The sequence below is a fragment of the Phyllostomus hastatus genome, unplaced genomic scaffold (assembly GCF_019186645.2).
Source record: "Phyllostomus hastatus isolate PE091 unplaced genomic scaffold, TTU_PhHast_1.1 phas_contig_196, whole genome shotgun sequence".
NCBI lineage: Eukaryota > Metazoa > Chordata > Mammalia > Chiroptera > Phyllostomidae > Phyllostomus > Phyllostomus hastatus.
The window spans coordinates 25107427-25129825 of record NW_025333709.1 but is presented as its reverse complement, the minus strand read 5'-3'; the positions used below and the strand labels follow the sequence as shown (position 1 = coordinate 25129825).

General features: G+C 45.5%; 1 protein-coding gene across 11 annotated transcripts in view; it reads left to right on the top strand.

Moving 5' to 3' along the window:
• Positions 1-1967: 1967 nt before the first annotated feature.
• APBB2 (amyloid beta precursor protein binding family B member 2) overlaps positions 1968-22399 on the top strand; it is a 323568-nt gene continuing 303136 nt past the window's right edge. For 5 of the 11 annotated variants that reach the window (XM_045834006.1, XM_045834014.1, XM_045834011.1 and 2 more), the window contains exon 1: positions 1969-2175. The gene's annotated coding sequence lies outside the window, so the exon portion shown is untranslated. Of the gene's footprint in view, positions 2176-3003; positions 3185-17536; positions 17626-22399 lie in introns of those variants that run through there. The other 6 variants (XM_045834008.1, XM_045834009.1, XM_045834013.1 and 3 more) reach the window with 4 other exon arrangements.

Here is a 22399-nt window from a genome sequence, read left to right as displayed (position 1 = left end):
TCCAGGGTGAGCGCGGTGGCCGGGCGCGTTTCCGGAAGGCTGATTGCATCAGGTGTGGAGCGGAGCGCCTCCTCGGCCCAACCTGGCGCCACTGCGCCTGCGCGCGTCGCCCCGCCCAGTGGCCGCCGAGCACTCCAGCGCGGGTTTTCCTCCGCGTCTGGGAGAGAAGGAGCTGCTGGGGCGGGGGGCGCTGTGCTGCCCCGGGACCCGAAAGAGAGCGGGTAGCAGGGCGGGCCTCCTGGGCAATCGCGGAGAATAGAGTGCTGCGTAGTGGACCCGCCTGGAGGGCGGGAGCCCGGTCTCCTCTCAGCTACTGGCGGACAGGGTGGTCTTGGGTTAATTTCCTCACCTCTCTGGGCCTGAAAGAGATCTGGAAGGCTTTCCAGTTCCGAGCCGTCATTCTCCTGAAGTGTGTTAAATTTCCCAAAGTGGGCCCCTGCCTTTCCTTGGGCGGATCTTCGGGTGCAGAGACTCAGCCCCAAGGGTGAGCACTTCCATGGATTGTTCAGTGGTAATAGTGTTTTGCTGTTGCAGGAAGGAGTGACATGATTGGTGACCTCCAGATGGGTCTGAGGGAAACTGTGCAAACGCCAGAAGCGCCTCTTCGCCCCACCATTCATTGCCTCCAACTCCATTCTGCGTCTGCCTCAGGGTCCCATGATGCACTTTCATACACACCTAGTAGACTGACTTCTAGTACTCTCCATGTTTGAAATGACATTTTTGAGTGATTCTGCGATGGATGTCTCTCCACCTAGCTGGATTGCCAGCTCTACGAAGGGCGGGTCTGGGCATTTTTACTCACTGCTATCCCAGGCTTACTGTATGTAAGACCTTGTGGGTCCTCAATAAATTCACCCCGTTTGAAGGAATAAAGTAATCCCCACTTCAACCTCAGAATCCTCACTTGAAATATAAGGACCAGCTGGTTCGAGTTTTTTTGAGGAAGGAGCGCATCCTGAGATTTTGGGGATAAGGATAAGTGAGGAGGAGCCATCCGTTCATTGCTGCCATGAATTTACTCTTAGCGTCAATCTCCTACAGGAGATCATAGGCAAGGCTGTGTGTACGTGTCGAGTAGTGGTTCTCAAAGCGTGGTCCTCAAAGACCAGCATTAGCAGCGCCTGAGAGCTTGTTACACACACAGATGCTTGGGCCCCACCAAAGACCTACTCACAGAGACTCTGGGAGTGGGACCCAGCAATTTGTTTCCCCAACCCTGCAGGCGATTCTGACTCTGGCTTAGGTTTGACAACCACTGCGCTGGGGAAGAACATAAGGATGCTCTGGGGATGTCGTTCACAGTCTCTGGGCAGAGCGCCCATTCTTATCAGAACCTTGCTTGCCTGCTTACAGTTCAGTGAAAGGTAACTTTCCTCGGGGTGAAAAGGAAATTTTGCTTTTCCCCTCCTGCAGGTGTCTTTTATCCGCTGAGGTGGTCTTGCTGTGATATTCACATCAAGGAATCGTGTGTGTGTGTGTGTGTGTGTGTGTGTGTGTGTGTGTGTGTGTCTAGTGCGAAGGGTTCTGAATAAGGAGGCAGAAAGAAGGATGTATCGCCCACAAGTTGCAGCTGGGAGGGTGTGGGCAGCTCTCACCTGGGGACATTTTCCCATTATGAGGGAATGCAGACAGGAAAAGAGACTAGCCTGAGATAAGGTTACCCAACTGCCTTTTAGTGCAGACAGATGCCAGACCACATGGAAGCGATATCCCGCTGCACCCTGACTCCCGGCAGGCATTTGGGTCTCCACACCCTAGGCCCTACTGCCTCCTAGCCATCTTCCCAGAAGATGGGGGGACCCCGCGTCCCAGATGGCCCGCAGCCTCTGCCTGCAGAGGTCGCACTAGGCGCGTGGCCCGCCCCCCTGCTCCCCGGCCTCCGCCCTCGGTCCCGCCTTTCTCCCGGTTCATCCCCGCCCGGCCGGGCCCCTCCAGCCTCTCCTCTCGCAGCCGCCTCCAAAGCCTGGAGAAGTGGAATCTCGCTGGCGTTGCTCCCAGCTCGGGACTCGCGGAGTGGCACTGGGCATGCTCAGTCGCCGGAGCCCGTCCTAGGCTCAAGTAGGAGGAAGCTCGTGTGCTGCACCCGCAGCTGATCCGGGCGCTTGGTGGAGGGCGAGACTGGAGCGGAGCTGTCGGGCGCCGTAGCCGAGGCGAACACTGCGCACACCACCGGTGAGCCTCGCGTTCTTCCTTGCTTTTGCCCTGGACCCCTGCAGCGGGCCGGGAGTGCTGGCGAGAGACCCGGGCAGTGGCGTGCGGCGAGTGGCTGCGCGTAGTCCCAGCGGCTGCTCCTGTTCTGGTCCCGAGGGCTGCGCGGCCACTGCTGTCCGCCCAGCCGCAGCCACAGCTGCTGCAGCTGCTGCCGCATCTGCAGCTGGCGCCAGCTACGGAGTCCCGTGCGCTCTGCGCCCGTGCCGCAGGGCCGGGTGGCAGGGCGATTGCGGGCTCACTCCTTGACTTGCATCCCTTTTGCTTTCCAGCGCTCTCTTTTCCGGGCTTGGCAGGGCCTGGGGTGGCAGAGACAGGCTTGGAGGGGGTGCGCTGGGGTGGGGGCTGCGGAGAGGAAAAGTGAGGGTGGGCGCCGGCGAGGGAGAGCGCACACCCCCTTACCCCTGCCACCGTCCTTTGCTGTGCGGCTGGGCTCCCCCGCCTGGGGCGGCAGCGCGCTCCTGCCGGGGAGTTGGAGACGGGGCTGGCTTCTCGGGGGTTCAGACACCAGCCTATGAGAGATCAAAGGGGGAAAAGTTCATTTCTCCCCTCGGAGGCAGAGAGGGCTTTAACTAGAAAATGGCTGTGCGAAGGGGACGAGTCAGGAAAGCTGGCCATTGAGTCCAGAAAGCCCCTCCGCTGCTTGCGGGGCGGAATGGAGGGCTGAAAGCTAGAAATGACATTTGTGCGATGAAAACCTTGCTGGATGGAAGCATGATGCGGAGGGTAGTCCCATACAATGAAAGGTGTTCTCGACCTCGGGTGCTGAGAGCGAGCGAGCGAGCTGAGGAATCAGGGGCAAAAGGCCGAGGAGGCGTGGGACCTGAATTCAAAAGATAATAAATTGAAGAAATCAGATTTAGAGTTGGAGCCGTTTTGTCAAGTCAAGTTCTGCGCAGCCCAGAGGCACGACTGTCACAAACGTTTTTGGCTGGAACGAGTGGTTGGAGAGGGCCGAGATGGAGAGGAGAAGGTCAGTGTCTCAAGCTCCCACAAGAGCGGGCTCTGGGAGGGCACAGTTTTGCTCAGGAAGTCTCTCAGTCACTGGCTGTATTTACATTGTACCTGATGACTTAGGTGAAATACCTAAAGAATGATCATACAATGATGTCAGCGGTGGTGTACGGATTCCAAGAAATGAGGAAACTTTGTGAGGTTGGCATTGGTTTGTCATTTGTTTTACTATTGCACTGATTAAAAAAAAAACCAAAAAACTGTGGCATCTTGATCTGTGGTTCTGGATTTGGGTCTGTTAAATCTTTGACTTTTTTTTTTACCCTTGTTATGGATTTATATATCAAATGTTGTGCTCAAATGTCCGTGATAATTAAGATATCTGAATTCATGTAGCTGGCCTTTAAGGAATAGGCGGTCCATGAGAGGGGATTTGCCTATGAACGTAGTAGCAGCTTTGTTGTATTTTCAGTTTGTAGCTTGAAAGCAATATTTGCTCAACACTTGTTTATCGTTAACTTACAGAAGCCTAGAAATGGCACTGTTTTGAAAGGATGGCATTTGTCAAAAGGACGAGGAACCTCCACGCTGGGGGAGATGTGGAGAGAACACAGGGGGCAGTAGAGTACAGTGGGCTGGTATCAGAGCATTGCGCAGGGGGAAACAGATGCAGGGTTTCTACGCTGTCGTGTTCATGGATGGTTGGAAAAAGCACTCAGGGTCTTCAAAACCCGGGATGTCCCTAGATGCTTGCTCAGAGCTTTTGCGAGAGGACTCTAAAGTTGGGATTCTTTTCTAGGGAAGGTGTTTATAGGTCTTATGCTATTCTCTCATCCAAAGCATACTTTTAACTAAATGATTTGCCTCCATGGAGCCAGCGCCATCCTGCTTCCTGAAACTTGTATAAAGTGGTAGTGGAAAGGCTCCATGAGCTTAAGTATAAAAGACTGGCATTTTACACTTAACCTCAGTAATATGAATACAGGCTACAAAGTTATTTAAGAAAAGACTACTAAACATTGCAACACTCCACCTGTACAAAGATAACTATTTTAAAACTGGTACTCTTTTTATGCTATGTTTAAACTTTTGACGACAATTTTCTTTTCTTGCTACTGGAAAAACAGTAAACATTGAATCTCCCCCCCTCCCCCAAGCAGGAATTAATACTGAAAACCTTGCTTTAACATTAGAATAGTGTTATGTTGATTACCCTGAACTGAGGATATCTAAATTTGTCTTTTAAGGAAAAATGCACTGTTCTCTCTGTATGCCTTTTTCAGTTACACTTTTAAAATATACATTTCAAAAATAAAATGCAATACCCTGATGATATAACATCTTAAATTTTCCAGGAGTGGAGGACAGACTTTTAGGAAAGTATATCGGGAAGATATTTCTAGGTATGTGGATGATACTTATTTTCCAACCCTCGGTGAAGGAAACAAGCATTTGTTCAATGCTTCCGATGTGTCAAGTCTACTGTTAAGCTCCTTACACATATTATCTAATGTGTCAGTATCTTTGACATGAATGTCAGCTTCTCAAGAAAGCCCCTCCGAGAAGGTGGGGAGCTCTTTGATTGTGCAGCAATAGAACTTAAAAGTTGTATCTCATATGAGAAGGTCTTCAGCTGGCACCATTCTTATTTGATAAGCATCTCTTGTAAAACATCTTTGATTTGTGATTTGGAATTAGATTTGATTGGAATAGCCTGTCTTCAGAGTGATCTGAAGATTTTTAAGAAGCTTCCATCCAGATTTAAAAAACTGTTTTGTATTAATTTATTTTCAACACTGTTGTACTACCAACACACAAACTTAAATGTAAGGAAAACAAATCCAGATTACCCATTTTCATTTTAATGTGTTATTAGCGCATATTCTGCATGTTGACATGGGTTGGTGGCATTTCTCTCAGCTAAAGTGGGTTTTCAGAGGCAGAGTGCCAGACTTTCCATAGTCAAGGGTCTAGTGAGATTTGGTGAGAGGACCACCAACCAGGGGCTTCCAAGGCTTGTCTTCTGGGCCAGGCCCATCCACTAGTTTAATGTACTGTGTGACGCTGGGGAAGTCATCGTATTTCTCTGGGCCTCAGTTTTTCTCATCTGTAAAATGTAGGAGTTGCTGCAGAATGCACCCTCTGGGTGTCTGTTGGGTTCTTCTTGTCCCGGTTCAAGGGTCTGTAATACAGCTGTTTGATGAGTGAGGACTTCGTTTAAAATATTAGATGAAGCCGATTTTATGTTTCACTAAGTCTGGCTTGTCCAGCTTTGTTGAATGCCCTTCCTTTTTTGGCCTATTCCTGCCTCCCTTTTAGTTTTTATTTGTTAAAGAATGTCCTAAAATTAGTTCTTTGTGCCCCCACCGAGACTAGGTAGGAGATAAAGTAATGATTTGGTTTGGGTAAAGCACATTGGATATTTAAAACTTTTGTAGCATCTTCTGCGGGGAGACGCTGCTCTTGGTCAGCCCGAGAAAGAAGCCTCCGTGGGGACTGCGGAGGAGGGTGTCCTGTGCCTCGGGTGCTGGGGCCCGTCCACATGGCATTTTGTTTGACAGCCCTTTCCCATGCCCCTGTCCTTTGTCTTCAGCCCTCGCTCAGAAATGCAGCCCTTGGTCTCTGGCTTACAATGATCATTTCATGTTAGCACTGCCACTGGATTGGGTAGGTTTCCACTGTCCGCTGCTGCGGTAGCAGGAGCGATGGCTGTCGGAGTGTGCCCACACATCGTTGGCAAGATCATGAACTTCTGGGGGGACAGCTATGAGGATGGGGCAGAGAGCAAAGGGAACCGATCCCCTTTGGTATTTTGAGTGCACTTTGCTTTCAAGATGGTCACAAAACAGCCTCATTAACCTTTAAGTGAGGTAGGTGAGGAGAAGCCAGAGTTGTTGTCTGAATTTAAATAATTGATATTAATGGACAGTGAGTCTGGAGCTTCTGATCAGAACCAGGCTCCAAAGTTTACTGGGCCCCTGCTAGGAGTGGAGCCGTAACTCTAAACACTAGATGAGGGAGAGCTGGGAGAGAGGAATGACGGACAGGGAAGAAAGTCAAGTCATCACGACTTGGCAGGTCATCGGTGGTAGATGCCTTTGGGTGAGGAGACAGTCCCTTTCTACGTAATCTTATATCCATAAGATGTGAATCTCACCCAGACTGCTCAGCACTGAACAATCGCTAGGACAAGCATTGCTTTCATCATCAGGAAGCAAGTCCCAACGTATAATTTATTGGTATATAAAATACAGAGATTTGTGTGGACCAAGAGGGGAAGAGAACATGGAAAAAATGAATGGTATGCAGTTATGATTAAAGGTTTTCTCCATTGTTTATTAATAATCTGATAGTGGTTATAAATAAAGTGAACTATTCTGTCCTTTGCCTCTTACAGAAATCTTGCAAAATTTGGTCTGCTATGTAATAACTGAGGTTTTTGAAGTGTATTTCTACCGGAAAGTATGCTTTAGGAATGCTTAGAGTGAGAGGAAGACTGGTTTTGTTTCTTCCTTTTAAAATTGCCTGAGAAGAGTGTGGTTTTGGAACTGAGCTAGAAGTGTGCGCTTAGGAGGAGGGTGAGGTTGGGGGGAACTTGCAGAGCTCCAGAGAGTGAAGGGAAATGCAACGCCCTTGTTGAAGAAGGAAAGCCTGGCATTACTGGTGGTATGGGATGTAGCATTTACAAAGCTGTTGCCCCGTGAATCAGAGTTTCAATTCTGTACAATTTAAAAGTAACTGAGTGCCTACTATATGCAAAGCGCAATGCTAGGCCCACTTGTCTGTTGGTGATGTTTTGCTGTCCTTATCAAAATGATAATGATGATGATGCAGTGAAAATTTCTTAAGTGTGTTCAAATGAGAAGATCAGTCCTTTTCTCTGAGATTATATCCTTCCAATTTGGGGTAATTTTTTCTATGAATTGATGGGAAGATTTTTACTTGGCAGCTTAATGGTCCATGAAATGGATAAGTCTGGGAATCCAGGCCTGAGATGTAGACAGCCCAGCCCTCAGGATCAAGTTGAAGAGTGGAGGCCAGGTCACACTGGAGCTTGTGGGTGGGCGGATGGAGCCTCTGGGCCTTCCAGGAATGTAGTCACTGGTACAGACCCAAGGTCCTAGGAGAACTGAGAAGAAACTAATTTTGAAAGTGCTCTGGGAACCAGCGAGTATTTTTGAATTATAGCCTAAGAATGACAAGGAAAGCGCCAAGATGAAACATGAGGGTCTGAGAGAGCAGAAAGCACTAGTAACTGAAATGTGTGTTTTATTTTAGCAGGCCTCCGAGTGATGGATCTTGATGTTTGCTTCTTTGCATGTAGGCCTTTTCCTGCCAAAACAGCACACTTTAGCAATTGAGGGCTGGTGATTCTAGGAAATGCTGATGGATTCAAAGCCATAGAACCAAGATTTGTGTAACAGCCAGCTTGGTTGGGACCTGTGCAGTATCATACTGTCCAGGGTGAGCTTTGATGCATCTTTAGAAGAAGCTTAAGAATAATTTGCTCATGGAATTGACAAACTTGAATTATTTCTGAGTTTTAAATAGTAGCTGAAGAAAGTAACATAAACATATTACTGATAATACTTGATGGGTGGGTGGGCTGGAATGGGAGTAAAGGGCAGAAAACTGTACTTGAACAATGATTAAAATAAAATTAAAAAAAAATCTGTGCTGACCATAATAATATATCATTAATATCATGGAGCTCTTATTTTGTACTAAAAGCTTTATAGCTGTTATCCTGTGTAATTCTTACGAAACACTATGGTACTGTTCCCATTTCAGAGATCAGGAAACTGAGGTTCTTTCACTAAAGACAGCACAGTGAACACGGGTACTTGCTCTGCAGTTATAATCAATATGGAGGAGTCCATGGGTTCTGAGGGACTGACAGGATGAAGCAGAAACATTAATTCATTAATTAAGGGTCAAATATGTGCTTGGTGCTGTGTAGGAAACATTTCATTTAGTCTTTTGGGTTACTTCCTTCTTTCCTCTTTTGTAGGTGGGGAAGCCTTGGCTCAGGAAAGTTAAAGGACTTGCCCAGGCCTCAACAAAGCCTGTGCTCTTCTTTCCACCACACCACGAAACCTTCCTAAATTCAGCATTTGGGGAAAAGGTGAAAATTTAACCTTTCGTTCATTTTCAAAATGGATGTTAACTTAAATCTTCATGTTTAATGGTGGGACTATTTCCTCCAAATTATGGCCCCAACATGCATTTCTTTCATCTGAACACAAATTGGGTAGTAGGAAAATGTAAATATAATTACTAAATATGTCTGAAAGTTGAGGTTGCTGTGTTGAATCTCTCTAGGCAGATTCTATTTCTATTGTAAATAGAATCACAGGAGTCTGATTCATTGTCATGTGCCAATTACGAGGCAATGTTGGGATGACAGAAACTTGTGGTGACTAGAAAAAATGAGGTGATGATTTCAAGGCTTCTCCAGCAGCCCCATGGCCGACTAGAGACTTCCGGCTGTTAGGGTGGTGGGTCTGGAGAGAGGACCCTGGCACCCTGGATGATGGGGCCTCTCCTTGGGAGCATCCGGTGTGCTCTTGGGTGCTGGTTCTGTACTTAACCCTCTGATCTTCATTTGGTTTCCCAAGTAGACTTTTGTCCTGGACAAGTCAGTGACCCTGCCCCACTGAGTATCCCAATTTGTGGGGCAGTGCCGTTTGTTGGAGGAAGTGAATAATTAGAATCTCCTTAGCATGAATTAGGTTTCTTGAGTTGATTATACTAATATATATATACCTCAATATACTAATATAACTAAACTTTTGAATACAATAGGCATCGTGTGGACTCATAGTGATACTTCAGAAGCACTGATTCAACTTCAGATTTTTCTAATGACCTGACCAGAACCTCTTATCCTCCTCAAGAACCAAGTTTTATTTCTTTGTGCCTTTTTCACACCTCTAGTGAACACAGAGATGTGTCCATTTGTTGACACCCAGAACCCTCAGCTTCATTTGTTCATGCCTTTGTTCAGCAAACACTCATTGAGCACAAGCTTTGTGCCAGGCACTGTATGGAGTTCAGGGAGACGGAGAGGAACGTGCCAGAGCGTTGGTTGTAAGGTGCTGCACCAAGGCATGTGTGCGAAGCTCTAGGCAGTGGCGGGAAGGAGGGCTGTCCCATTCTGCTGGAGTAGTGAGGTCTCACGGAACAGGAGCTGTGGCAGGGGACTTTTGTTGTAGACCCCCAACTACAGAAAACCCTTCCACTGTCTCCTTTTCCATTTTTCCTTTGCTCAGTAGAACTGTTGTAGCCTGTTTCTTCTACACAGGATTTACCACCCTTTCCATAAGGGACCTAGAGATTTGGCCTTTGGGACCTAGTGATTTGGCCTTTCAGATCTCTACAGCAGCGATTCTCACGGCAGTTTTGCCCTCCAGGGAACCTTTGGCAATATCTGGAGACATTGTCCTGACTGTGGGATGAGTACTAACTATGTCATCATCTACTGAGCAGAGGCCAACAATGCCACCAGCCACCCTGACAGTGCAGGCAGAGGCCAGCCCTAGGTGGACAGAGGCAGTGGGGATTTGGTTACAAGCCAGAGTCTTAGGGCTCCAGTACCGCTCCACAGTTGAACAGCCATGTGACTGTGGACAGTGGAATTATACTTGGACAACAGAATTCACAGTGCCTCAGTTTCCTCATCCAAAAGTAGGAGTACGGGTGATATCTGTGTAACATGCATATGAGAAATTCATGAGTTAATATCTGATACATGAACAATACTTGGCATGAAGTAAGACCTTAACAGTTATTTTTAGTTTTAAGTGAAAACTTTAACTGTTGACTCCAAAGAGCTTGAGTTCGGAGACTCTGGGGGGCAGCTGAGCTTGTGGCATCACCAGGCAGTAAGCTTTGGTGTAGGAATGGGCTAGTTTTTTTCCTCTGGTTCCTGTTTGTCTGTGGGTTTTATTTTCCACTGTTTTCACCTTTTGAGCCTAGGACTTTGGGTAGCCTTGCCTTTCATTCCCCTTTTTTCCCCAGGGACCCAAATTTGTGCCCTTGATGATCCTCCCCCCAGAAGGCTAAGAAATGTATTTATGATTTTCCTTAGCTTTGTCTATTTTGGGAATAGTGAGAAAACAGGAAGCAGGTCAGGGGAGATGTCGCATTACTTCCTGATTGCCACAGCTCCTTCCTTTGTAACATTCCGTGCAGGACCGAGAGGCAGGTGGTAGTGCCTACTTAGAAACTCGTCCTTCTCCACCCACCAGCTCCACCTCCAAGTTAGGTGCCTGCTGCTTCCAAAATACCCCGTAATTGGGTCACACCGTTATCTGCCTGCTTGAAGTCATTTCTAAAAATCAAAGCAAAGATGCAAAACTGTGTCAGCGGGATATGAGATGTTTCTATCCTCTACTGCCAGGCTTTGCAGAGTTGCTCTGAAGCAAACTTGTTATCTCAAATAGGGACCCATCTGTGGCCTAAACCTGTGCCTCACTTTCGCTTGCAAAAGCACTCCAACCATGGATGGTCCTTTGTGGCTTTCCACAGGGCTCCACTCAACAGGTCAGATTTACTGTTGAATTCTCATAGCATAATTGACTTGAAAAGATTTTCATTCAGTGATTTGGATGGTAGCAACAGACTAGAGAAAAATTAAGAAGTTCCGCTGTAAAAGCTTTGTCGTTCCTTCCCATGACACAGTCATCTCTCCCCTGACTGAGAGCAGTGGCCTCTCAGTGGCCTCCTGGCTTGGCTAGCTCCATTCATTCAGTTTGGCTTTCCACGTGCTGGGGTGGGTGTCCTTCCAAATGCTGCCTGTGGAGACTGACCAGCATGGAAACTGACCAGGATGGCCACTGCCTCTGCCTGCTGGGAGCTGTCAGTTTATGGGGAAAGACTGACAGCTGGGTAAAGAACTAACTATGATAAAATGTGACGTGTGCTACCAGAAGTACATAGTGCTTCCCAGAGTAGCACCTGCCCTGGTTGCTGCGGAGGGCGTGTCAGTGAAGGCTTCCCAGGGGAAGGGATGCTCACTCTGTCCCATGATGTTCCCGGCTCCTCTGTCTGTGCAGCTGTGTAAGGTACCCCTGACTCTCTGCACCCCCTTGGAGCCCTGCTGGGTCTGATGGTGTGCCTCCACTTGACTTCTGACCACCACTGCCTCTGCAGGCCCCGGAGTCTGCAGCCACCACCTTCTCTTTGGCTTCTCTGGGTTTGTTCTCTACTCTCCCTCCAAGGTGATCTTCTGAAATCTTCTGCAGTTCTGGGTTTGTCCATCCCAACCCTTCAGGGGCCCCTGGCTGTCCTTTGGGTGAAGTCCGGGTGAGCCCCATGACACCACACCTGACACCCGTTGCGATCTTCTGTGCTCTCTGTCTCATGCGCCGAGCTTGAGCCACCCTGATCTTACAACATGCCAGGTTTCCTGTGGCCTTCAGGCATTTCTCCGCAGTTCCCATGGCCTGCAGCCACCCTTTCTGTCTGTTCTTTACCTGCTTGACTTTTGCTCCTCCTTCAGGAAGCAGCTGAATCATCAGCCACCTCAGTGTGCGTCAGAATGACTTGAGGGCTTGTTCAAACACACGCTGCTGGCCCCACCTTCAAATTTCTGGTCCCTAGGTCTACAGGGTGGCCCGATAAAGGTCCACACTTCTAATAACCTCCCAGCTGATGCTGCTGCTGCTCTGGGCCCGCACTTGGAAGACCACTGGGGCGCATCGTTAGAGGGCGGCTGGTTCTCCTTGCTCCCACTGTGAGCTCCTCACGCCCACTTACACCACAGCTCTGCATTTCCTGCCTTGGCTCCTCTTCTGGTCTGTAAGCCTCTGCTGGGATGCACTGCTGCTGCTTCATCTTCGTGTTCCCAGTGCTTAGGAAGTCCTGGGTGCTCAGTAAGTATTTGTCAAAGAATGAATATACGCAGGAAAAACAGTTTTATCATGGGAGACTTCAATAAATATGCCCCAGGACATTTTTTAGTTGTTAGTTTTCCGGAGAATTTATCCCCAGTTATGATGATGTAGTCTTATAGCAGGATTTTAATGAGGTCATTGTGAGTTTAGTTAACATAAGAGCCAGTTAACTAGGTGGTTTTGTGTACAAATTCCAGAAAGGCCTAGGGAAGGAGTTCACTTTACACTCATTATTGTTCCTGGAATGACTCAAATATATGTAGTTTCAAAATTTTGTAGTGACTCAGTCTGAAAATATGTGTCCAAAGGAAATGTCAATGTCATTTAATTCAGCAACTGTAGCATAAGCATGGTCTCTTTATTTGAAATAATAAAATCATATTGAACTGAAATTAAATATAACCAGATGCTTAAGTACTCATTTCTGCAAGCCAGAGGGGAGGATAGCTGGAGCACTTCATTTACTTACTCACTCTGCATACTTTTATTGAGCATCTACTATGTGCCAGTAGGCTCTAGGGATGTGGCCATGAGTTAAACACTCACTGCAGAGTGCCTGGTGGGCTCCTTTAGATCAAGTGGCCTGAGTAGGTGACTATTAAGCTGTGTCCTGAGTTGTCACAGTAAGTGATGGCCATGTCAAGTTCATGACATGGAGAGGAGCAATTTCATGCCCAAAGAATGGTGCAGAGGGCCTCACTATAAAACATCTCTTTAAGGAGCCCTGCTGCTCCTGTAGTCCTGGCCCTGGATTGATGTCACCTTAGTCCTGTGCCTGCTTTTCCAGGTCTCAGTTCTAACCTTATTTCCACAGCCTCTAAAGCAGTGCTTCCCAAAGTGTTCACCAAAACCCAGGGGTTTGGAAATACATTGTGAATAAAGATTTCTACCATCAAGTTCCTTCTCTCTTCCCATTAACATATTCCAGAAGGCCTGCTGAAAAGGAAATTGTTAGCTTCATTTAATTCAGTGTTTGTATAGTTTCCCCAGAACTAGTGATTCTTGATGTACATACCTTGGACAACCAGCTCTAAGGTACTTCAAGTGATGGAGACTTCTCTCTGCTCTTCACCTTCCACCTGTCTGTGGCTTTCTGATCATTGTAGTAGACTGCAATGTCTGTGGCAGAGACAGGATTGTCATGTTGGTTTTTTCCTTGTGACTTGTGCCCAGCTGGTCAGTCCTACTGACTTTGGTCCAGAGGTGAATGGCATGTAGAGTCTGGGAGATTATTGCACATTTGCTGTGTCAGGAAGGAGAGGGCTGTAGCGTCACGTGGGACTCAGGGTGTTTTTTTTTTTGTACATGCTTTTGCCTCAGTTAGAAAGCAAAGAGTGGTTTTTGACTTGAATTGTTCAAATTATGACAACATCCTTTCTTCTTTTGGGTATTTAGATATTGCCATGGATGTCAGCTAACCCCAAGTAGAAGTAGGGAGAGAGGACTGGCCTGTTGGAGTTGCTAAGGGTGAGCATTAGGTATGAGAAATATAAACTTGAGGTGAGGCTTAGTTAATATTGTTTTGGGTTTTTGCTGACATTTTGGAATTTTAATCCCAACTTAAAAATAATAACTTTTAGATCTCCTTTTGGTTGATATACGTTTAGTTTTGGTCCTTCCTGGAGTCAGAGCAGATGGTGTGGATCTGTCCTTTTGAAGAGTTTTATTCTCTGATCATCTTTACGGGTGTAGTTCTGTAGGGCAAACCGCTAAAGGGACAAGGTGGGGCAAGCTCACTAAAAATAGGGCAGGAGGCCCTGTCCTGTGCTTCTGACGTTTTTATGAGTGGGGCAGTTTTTAGAAAGATGCTGGGATACTTAACTGAGAAGAGGATTAAAAGAAGCTGCAGATTTACCCCTGGCCGGTGGTTTAGTCGGTTGGAGCATCCTCCTATAACATGAAAAGGTTGTGGGTTCAATCCCCAGTCCCGGTGCTTTTGGGAGGCAATTGATTGATATTTCTTTCTTGCATGGATGTTTCTCTCTTTCTGTTGCTTCCTTCCTCTCTCTCTCAAATCAGTAAATATATCCTCGGGTGAGGTTAAAAACTGGAAAAAAGAAGCTGCAGATATAGAAGGAACACCCAGAAACAGTCCACCCAGGAAGGGAAGATGGTCTGGAGCGCTAGGGAGAATTCAGGCGTGGCATTGCCAGGGTTGCTTGTAGTTCTGGGAACTTAGTTTATGTTCGGAATGATTGGCCCTTCTGGGTCCCCTTAGTTGGGGTGCTCTGTTTTCACGGTGCTTGTGCTCTCTCTCAATGAGATGGGAAATTCAGCATGAACAGTGCCTGTGTTGGATACCATGACCGTGGGCAGGGTCTCTGTGATTTCAGTAACTCCTGCATTTCGGTTAACTCCTGTATTTAAGTGAAGTGCATTCCAGTGGTTTGAGCAGACAGGGCGTGAGCGGTGGTGCAAGAGAAGTAGCGCGCTCTGCTCTCACTTGTGAGACCTAGCGTCTGGGTCAGTGTCATTTTCTAAAAATGTCTTCTTTCCAGGACTTGAGGTTATTTCTACAAAAATAAATAACGGAAGTCGTGCACTCCATCAACTCTTGTATAATTGTCTCCCGATCAAAGTCATCTCCTGCTGGCTTGAGTTTTATTTCAGCTTAAATCATTTTCTTTTACTGGTACTAGATCCTGCTGTTATATATATATATTTTTTTTCAAGCCACAAATAGAAATAAGAAACAAAAATAAGATGTGGAATTTTATTGAAGTTTATTTTTCCTCTTTTTAGTTCTGAGAACATGTGAATTGCAAGAAAAACCAATAAAAAACTGAGGAGAATGCTGATTTGTGGCATTATTATCTTTATTTCCTGCAGAGAAAACAAGATTTTCATTAGATGTTGCTGTGCTCTTTTCCACTGAGAGCTATAATAGTGGGATGGATGGCCGCATTTGGAGTTTATATACCTTTATACTTAACATTTAAGTGATTTCGTATGAACACTTGTGAAGGTGTTGTCTTCTCTCTGCACCAACTACTAAAACAATATGGTACTGTCTTGTGAAGAGCAATTTCCTTAGATGAGAGTGAAACTTTAGGCAGTCTTAACTTATTTCTGCCATTGGGGAGCTCGGTAGATACAAGTTTTCATGGGAGTACATTTATTTTTCTGTAGTGTTGACCTTGAACGTTAATTTTTGAAATGTTTGCACAGTTATGATTTTGATAGTGAAGTTAAAGCAGGAAGACATTCAGTGTGATGTAATTATAAAAATTTCATTTGCACAAAGCAGAAGATCATGAGAGAATAAGTACAAATGGGGGTGGAGTGGTCCCCTGGTGAAGTTATGGGTGACTTTGTTGACTTTCTCTTCTTCCTCCTCAACTACCCTTAGTGTTTTTTTATATCCTTTTAGTAATGAGTAAGTAAATGGGGGGAAAAAGAATGCTCCCATATTCATTTTTATTTCCTCTAGAGGATGTACATTTCAGGGTGTTTATTCAGGGAGACTAACTGGGGAAAAAAGAGAACTGGCCTTATGCTCAGTGAAATAAACCAGTCACAGAAGGACAGATATCATGTGATGTGCTCAGGGTACCTGGAATAATCAAATCCATAGAGAAAGAAAGTAGAACGGTGGTTACCACAGGCTGTGGGGAGCAGGTAGTGGGAGTTATTACTTAAGGGGTCCAGAGGGTCAGTTGGGGAAAAGATTAAAAAGTTCTGAATGGTGGTGATAATTATTCAACAAAATGTGAATGTACTTAATGCCACAGAACCATTTTACAAATGGTAAAAATGGTAAATTTTGATATATATTTTACCACAATAAAAAAATGTTTATCCAAAAAAAAAAAAAGAAAAGAAAAGAATAAGGGAGAACTGGTCCCACGTCCTCTCCAGCCCGGGGACTGTGACCCAAGGAGTCTTCCCTAATTATCCGTTGAGAACCTGGAGGAATTAAGTTGCATTGGACTGGGGCGTGCTCTAGCCTTGGTGCCGTCTGCCACTGGCGCTGAAGCTCTGACGGGTGGGGAGGTGATTTGTGCTCACTTGGACCTGATAGTGAGCTCCTATCTTTTCAAAAGCTTTTTTTCTGTATACGAAACTAACACTGACCCAGGCAAGCTTGAAATTGTGAATTGAGTATGCTCCACATGGGGCATGTGTTGACCATGTCTATTACTGACTTTTACTTTAGAGATGAAATCGTTTGGTAAAAATTAATCTTCATGGGGATGTCCTCAAAAACTGGCATCTTTCCTATTTATTCTGTTAAACATACTGTCAGAGCCAAGCCACTAAGTAGCCTAACCCTTCTTTTGCCTCGTCCGTGTTGTTCTAGAGAAAACACAGATTTTAGATGTAGACAGAGGTGAGTTTCAGTTTGGGCCCTGCCCTGAGATAGGTGGAGATAGGGGGCTGCCCTGTCCGTGCCACAGTTTCTCTACCTGTGAGACGTCTAGAAGGACACCTATCTGGCTGGGAGGGCTTCCTGCGATAACATGTGGACCAGCATGCTGCGAAGTGATCAGGGTATTTACTTCCTTGATTTCCTGTTGGTGAAATGGTCAGCAGGCTAACCAGGAGTTCTAGATTAAGTTCACATTTGTTATCGTGCTGCAGAAGGTGGTTCTTGATCAATAACCTACATACTACGTGGACTTAAAATATTTTAAAATAATTCTTTTTGGAAAGGTTGATGGGGAGACATTTGTAATTGGTAGTAAGTTTTTAATGCTTTATATGCAATGCATGGTCTTGATTTTTATTGTCACGTTCCCCCCTCCCCTTTTAGTATCTTCACAATTGAATGTGGATGGCCGTCCCTCAGTGTGTCTGATGCCTCCGATTACAGTTCTATAGGCTTAGAAGACCTGCGTGTTGGGATTTGAGCCTGGGTTAGCCTATCAGCATGGCGACTCCAAACAAGTTACCTTTTTTTCCCCTTACCTGTAGGAGGACCCCATAGAAATGATCAGGGTTAAAGTTTATTGAGCACTTACTGTGAGACAGAGGTCACTGTGACCGATGTGTTACATAGAGGGTAATAGCATTTGGCCCCACACCTCTCTGAGGCTGCTGCTGTGAGTAATTATCCACAAATCCAGGTGGGGAAGCTGAGACTCACCAAGGTTGTCTGAGGGCATACAGCTAGAACAGGGGACGGGGTTGGCCCGAATGTAGATTATGAGCATAGAACTTGCTATTGGGGAAGGTACTCTGTAAATGTGAATCAGGCTCCCCTTATCCCCTTAAATGAATATTTCCCTAGGAGACGAGAGCTACTAGATTGCAAAATTTGGAATTTCCTTAGGGAGTGTCTAAGCCCAACTAGTGTGAGGAGGCCCATGTCAGAAGCACAAACTGTATTTGATTGTAATTGTAGCTGCTTTGCATTTTTCCTAATTGCTTTGTTGTTGTTGTTGTTGTTGTTAAACAAAGAAAATTTCCACATTCTCTGTAGGGTGATACATACTTTTAAAGGATGTAACTGGGGTTCTGATGTTTTTCTTTAGGAAAAATCAGTTACTTCTCTAATCGTTGAGCCTTCTGTCCTGAGAATGCGCTCAGCATCATTACAGAGGATAAGCTCCCACCGCCAGGGGTAAGCGACTGGCCGTCTCCAAATGTTCTGTAAATATATTAGCCTGAAAATTGCATTTTAATGTAGTGTACTAGTAAAACAGAATTTTACTTGCTAAATTATTCCTCACCTATAATGATCTTTTTCTAGAGGAAGTCTGCTTTATTTTTTAAAAAAGACAAGGGTCATTTATTTCTTCCCAAATAATTGAAATGTCCTTTGGAATAACCTGCTAGTACTGTCCCTTTGACTTGAGTCTGGGTAACTGATGGAATGGAAGAAAGCAGATCAGATTCAGGTCAAGAATTTGATTTTAGGAAATATTTTCTCTGCAGTGTTTGCTTTGAGTAACTTTGGCCTGCCTTGAGTCCTAACTGAAATGCTTTATTTTAATACTAAAATGAGTTAAGGCCATTTGTGTGGCCCTTCTCACCTTCTATGTGATGCTGGCAGACTGTGCTCATTTATTCAGTGATCAGTGGTGCCATCCCAAACAACCATTTCATCTCACCTGTATGTGAAACCTAATCAACAAAACAAAGAAGCAAGCAAAATATAACCGGAGACATTGAAATAAAGAGCAGACTGACAGCAACCAGAGGGGAGGGGGTAACGGTGGCCCGGAAGGAGGAAGGGTCATCAAGGAACATGTATGAAGGACTTATGGACAAAACCGAAGGGGGGTGGGAGGTGGGGATGACTGGGGTGGGTGGGAGTGGTGGGCGGAAAATGGAGACAATTGTACTTGAACAAAAATTTAAGAAAAAAAAAACATTTCATAGAATAATTCCTGAGTACTGGATTGGTTAACAATTATTCAGGCTGGAGAATTTTCCCAAGTCTATTTAAAGGGCTGAATTCTGAACTAGCCTGTTTTGGAAATTTCTGTTGCTTCCCTAATATGCGGAGAAAATCAGGCTCCCAGCATGTGGCAAATATGTTTCTCGTGATTAACAGAGGAACAGAACACTGCTGAGGTGTAAGTGTGACACTCGACTTTAGAATAGGGAAGCTGTCATTGGGCAGATTTGAAACACACTCATTTCCTTGAATACTTGTATACTTTGTTTACATTCTTCCTTGAAGGCTAATTTTTGTTAATATTTGAAGGTTGCGTGTAATCCTAACCTATTAGCTGTATACCCCAAAGAATCATTAGCTTTCAAAAGAAATGGGTACCTCTACTAAGAGTTTTAAGAATAAAAGAGCAAATGATTTTACTATTATAGAATATTGTTTAATAACATTCATTGCTCAAAATTCAGAGGTGTTGCCTTAAATGGAAGAAACAGGTATATAATTAATTACTTCCTTATTATTGCGGTTAGCTCTATTTCTATTTGTGTTCTTCTATTTCTTTTTTTTTAAGGTTTTGTTTATTTATTTTTAGGGAGAGTGGAAGGGAGGGAGAAAGAGAGGGGGAGAAACATTGGCTCACAACCCAGGCATGTGCCCCGACTGGGAATTGAACCTGTGACCTTTCAGGTCGCAGGCTGGCACTCAGTCCACCGATCCACACCAGCCAGGGCTTCTGTTTCTATTTGTATACACACATGTACACCTCGCTTGTGGGCATGCACATGTGTATTCTCCCTCTTACTCAGGCCCTTCTGCTCTGCCCAAGGCTGTGCAGTATTTTTCCAACAGCTGCTGTAACAGCAGCGACAGTGGTCCTGTACCCAGCCAGGTCCTGGGAGAGTCACAGAAGTAATGATGCAGGAAACAGCAGCCTCCACAAGGGATGCGTTAAGCCTGCTAATGAAAGTAGCCTTGGGGAGTCCCAGGTGTCTGCTGAAGGGCTTGGGAATGCCAGTGCGAGGATCACTGTCTAGGGGAAGGTCTGAGGCTTTGGTGTCCTCCAGCCCTTGCTTCAAGCTCTGGATCTGTTCCTAGGTATGATCATGGACAAGTCACGCCTCAGTTTTCTTCGTTCACAGACTGGAGACACTAACGCCCACTTTACAAGGTTGTGAGGATTATGTGAGATCACATACACAAGCAAAGCAGCTAAGAGGGCTGACCACCTAGCAGGTACCAGTGGCATTCACTGTTTTCCCCAGGTCCTTCTCTTCTTTGTCCTCGCTTACTGTTGAGGTTAACTGGCAGATGAAAAGGTTTGGAGGTATATTATGTAAGTAGATATACTCTGGTTATCTAGAAAGGGGTACTGAGATCAAAGAATTTTAGTGCATGAAGTAGCTGATGTGAGACTAGAGTTCTATCTACTTAAAAAATAATCCAGTTTCTCAGCTAATAAACTTTAAGTTTCACTGTCAGCAGGTTCATTTTCAAGCTCACACCCCCAGAGGTTTGGTGGTCTTCTGGAAAAGAGTAGCTGGTAATCTGGCCTCTCTTACCATGGCCTTGCCCTACCTGTGCTGTTTTCCTGTCTCAGGAGAGAACAGCAGTTCAGAAGGTCCGTCTCAATATCAAGTTGGTGTGGTCTCAGTTGTCAAACACATCATTTGACTAAATGCCATCAGCAATGGTTTGTGAAAATGGGTCCTTCATCACGGAGGTGAAATGAACGGGTTGAAAACAAGTAGGAAAGTGACTTCATGTATTTTGTCGTTGCCGACAAATAAAGAGCCCTGCAAATGTGTAGTATTGGCCAAAGAGTCACTGTGATGCCTTGGCCGCTGCACTGGAGGGTGTGACTGAGTCAGGATCACCCAACACACCAGAGGCACAGTCAAACGATGCCCCCACCATGATTCTTAGGCTGGCCATCCCACCTGGTGAGGCGCTTGCATTGGTAAGAACCATCTTATTTTACACTTGGGTTTTTTAGGGAGGGTTGTGGGACAGATGAAAATAAATGAATGCATACAAATAAAATTTTAAAGGGAGTTAATAGCTGTTGCTCTTTTCAGTAGATCCCAAGTTAACCAGAGTAATTAAATAGGCTGTTGCTGGATGTTCATAACCATGGTTGGATCATGTTAAGCACCCAGGCATTAATAAGGGGGAGAGGAGGATGTTGGTTGGCTAACATGGGCAGAAGAGGAAAATATATGTGGTACCAGTTTACCATCACCCAAGCCCTGTCCCATGAGTGGCATGTCTTCAGTCTGAGCATTTTTCCTGGAGTCTGCAAGGCTGCTGTCAAGATTATGTTTGTGTCCTCTTGTACATGACCTGACCTTTGGGTTCCTGCCGAGTTCCTCCCTAGGGAGAATTAAAATGATCCAGTTGGGTATGAAAGCACCATCTGTATGGGAAATGGCAGGCCAGCCTCAGAGCTGGCCTGGGTTCCCCTTCCTGCAGCCTTTTGCTGCTCTTGTCCATCTGAAAGAGACCACCAGCTCCTCGCTGGTCCATTTCTCTAACGTCCCTTAATCAGAAGTGGGAGATTAGCTTTCATTGGCTTTTTCCTTCCAAGATCTCTCAGAGAAGGGTCTTACTTTCTGAAGTCTTACTATTGGCCCAACTGCTTTGTCTCACTGGGAGGTAAAGTTTAGCTAACTGAAGGAATCAAACCATATTTTTATGGCCCAGTACATAAGACCGGCATGAAGTTGTCTCTGATGCATAATCTGTACAGCAGAACTTTGGAAAGCAGCACTAGCCACACCTGGTTATACAAAGGAGGACTTGGATTTCTTTTCTCGTGAGTGATACTCACTCTTCTTTTCGCACTTCTTCTGATGAGGGGATCACAGGCAGAACTTTAAGAAAGAGATGAGCTGTGAAGCTGTGGAACATTTTTTTTTCCCTTCAAGGATGATAATATAAAGCCACTTTTTAATGAAGAAAAATAACAGCATGTATAAGTTTGGACCTACTTGGATAAATATAAAAGAAGATGAAACACTTGATCATTAGCCATGAAGTTTGAAGGGAATTTTATTGAAGGCATATTGAACTGTTCAAACAAAATCCAGTAAACATTTATTGACCACCAGCCCTGCGCTAGGACAGTGGATGAGCTGCTCAGGAGACAGAAATGAATGAGCCCCGGGCTGTCTCCCAGGGGCTGTGTCCAGAAGGTGTAATGACTTCCTCAGGAAAGCTGCATGTTGCATACATTATGAACATTGCATACATTATGTACATGTTGCACACATGTACATAAACCTACGTTATTGGTACTGCAGATGTCAGTCCTCAGTAATTGTAATAGGTAAGTTTTAATTACTCATTAAATTTTTAAATTAAGGGGTACCTTCTCTACAGAGAAGTGCATACATGTTAAGTGTACCGCCTGACGGGTTTTCCCATGTGCGTGCACCTGTGCACCATTATCCAGGCTGGGAGAGAATATCTCCGTCCATGCTGCAGCTTTTCTCCCGTCCTCCTGTCCTCCATTCCCGACAGAAACCCTCCCCGCACACCGCTGTCACTGCGGAGGAGTTATCCCTGTTTGGGATTTCATGTCAGTGGAGTAACTGTGTCATACAACGTATGCTCTTTCACTTTGGCTGTAAAGGGGTTTGGAACAGGCGTCCCCCAGATGTGCTACTTGGCGTGTGAGTTATTTTGAGCTGAGGGCCATTGAGACCCTGCGGGCTCATGAGACACTTTTATCTTTCTCTTGGATGTGTTAGGTGCCTTGCCTATAATAAGAGTTATCACCAGAAATAACATTTTATGATCTATCTATAGGGCAGGGCAAGCTTCTAATTACTGAATATCTGTTCCTCTTGTCGTCCTATGAACGACCCGCCTCCCCTCTCAAGCCCCAAGGTGCATTATCTCATTCTTGGCTCAGAGCATCGTGCATACCGCAATCCCCGCTTTTATCTCTGAACCTCCCCTGTGCGGGGGGTTCTGTACCTAGGCATGTAATTAAATT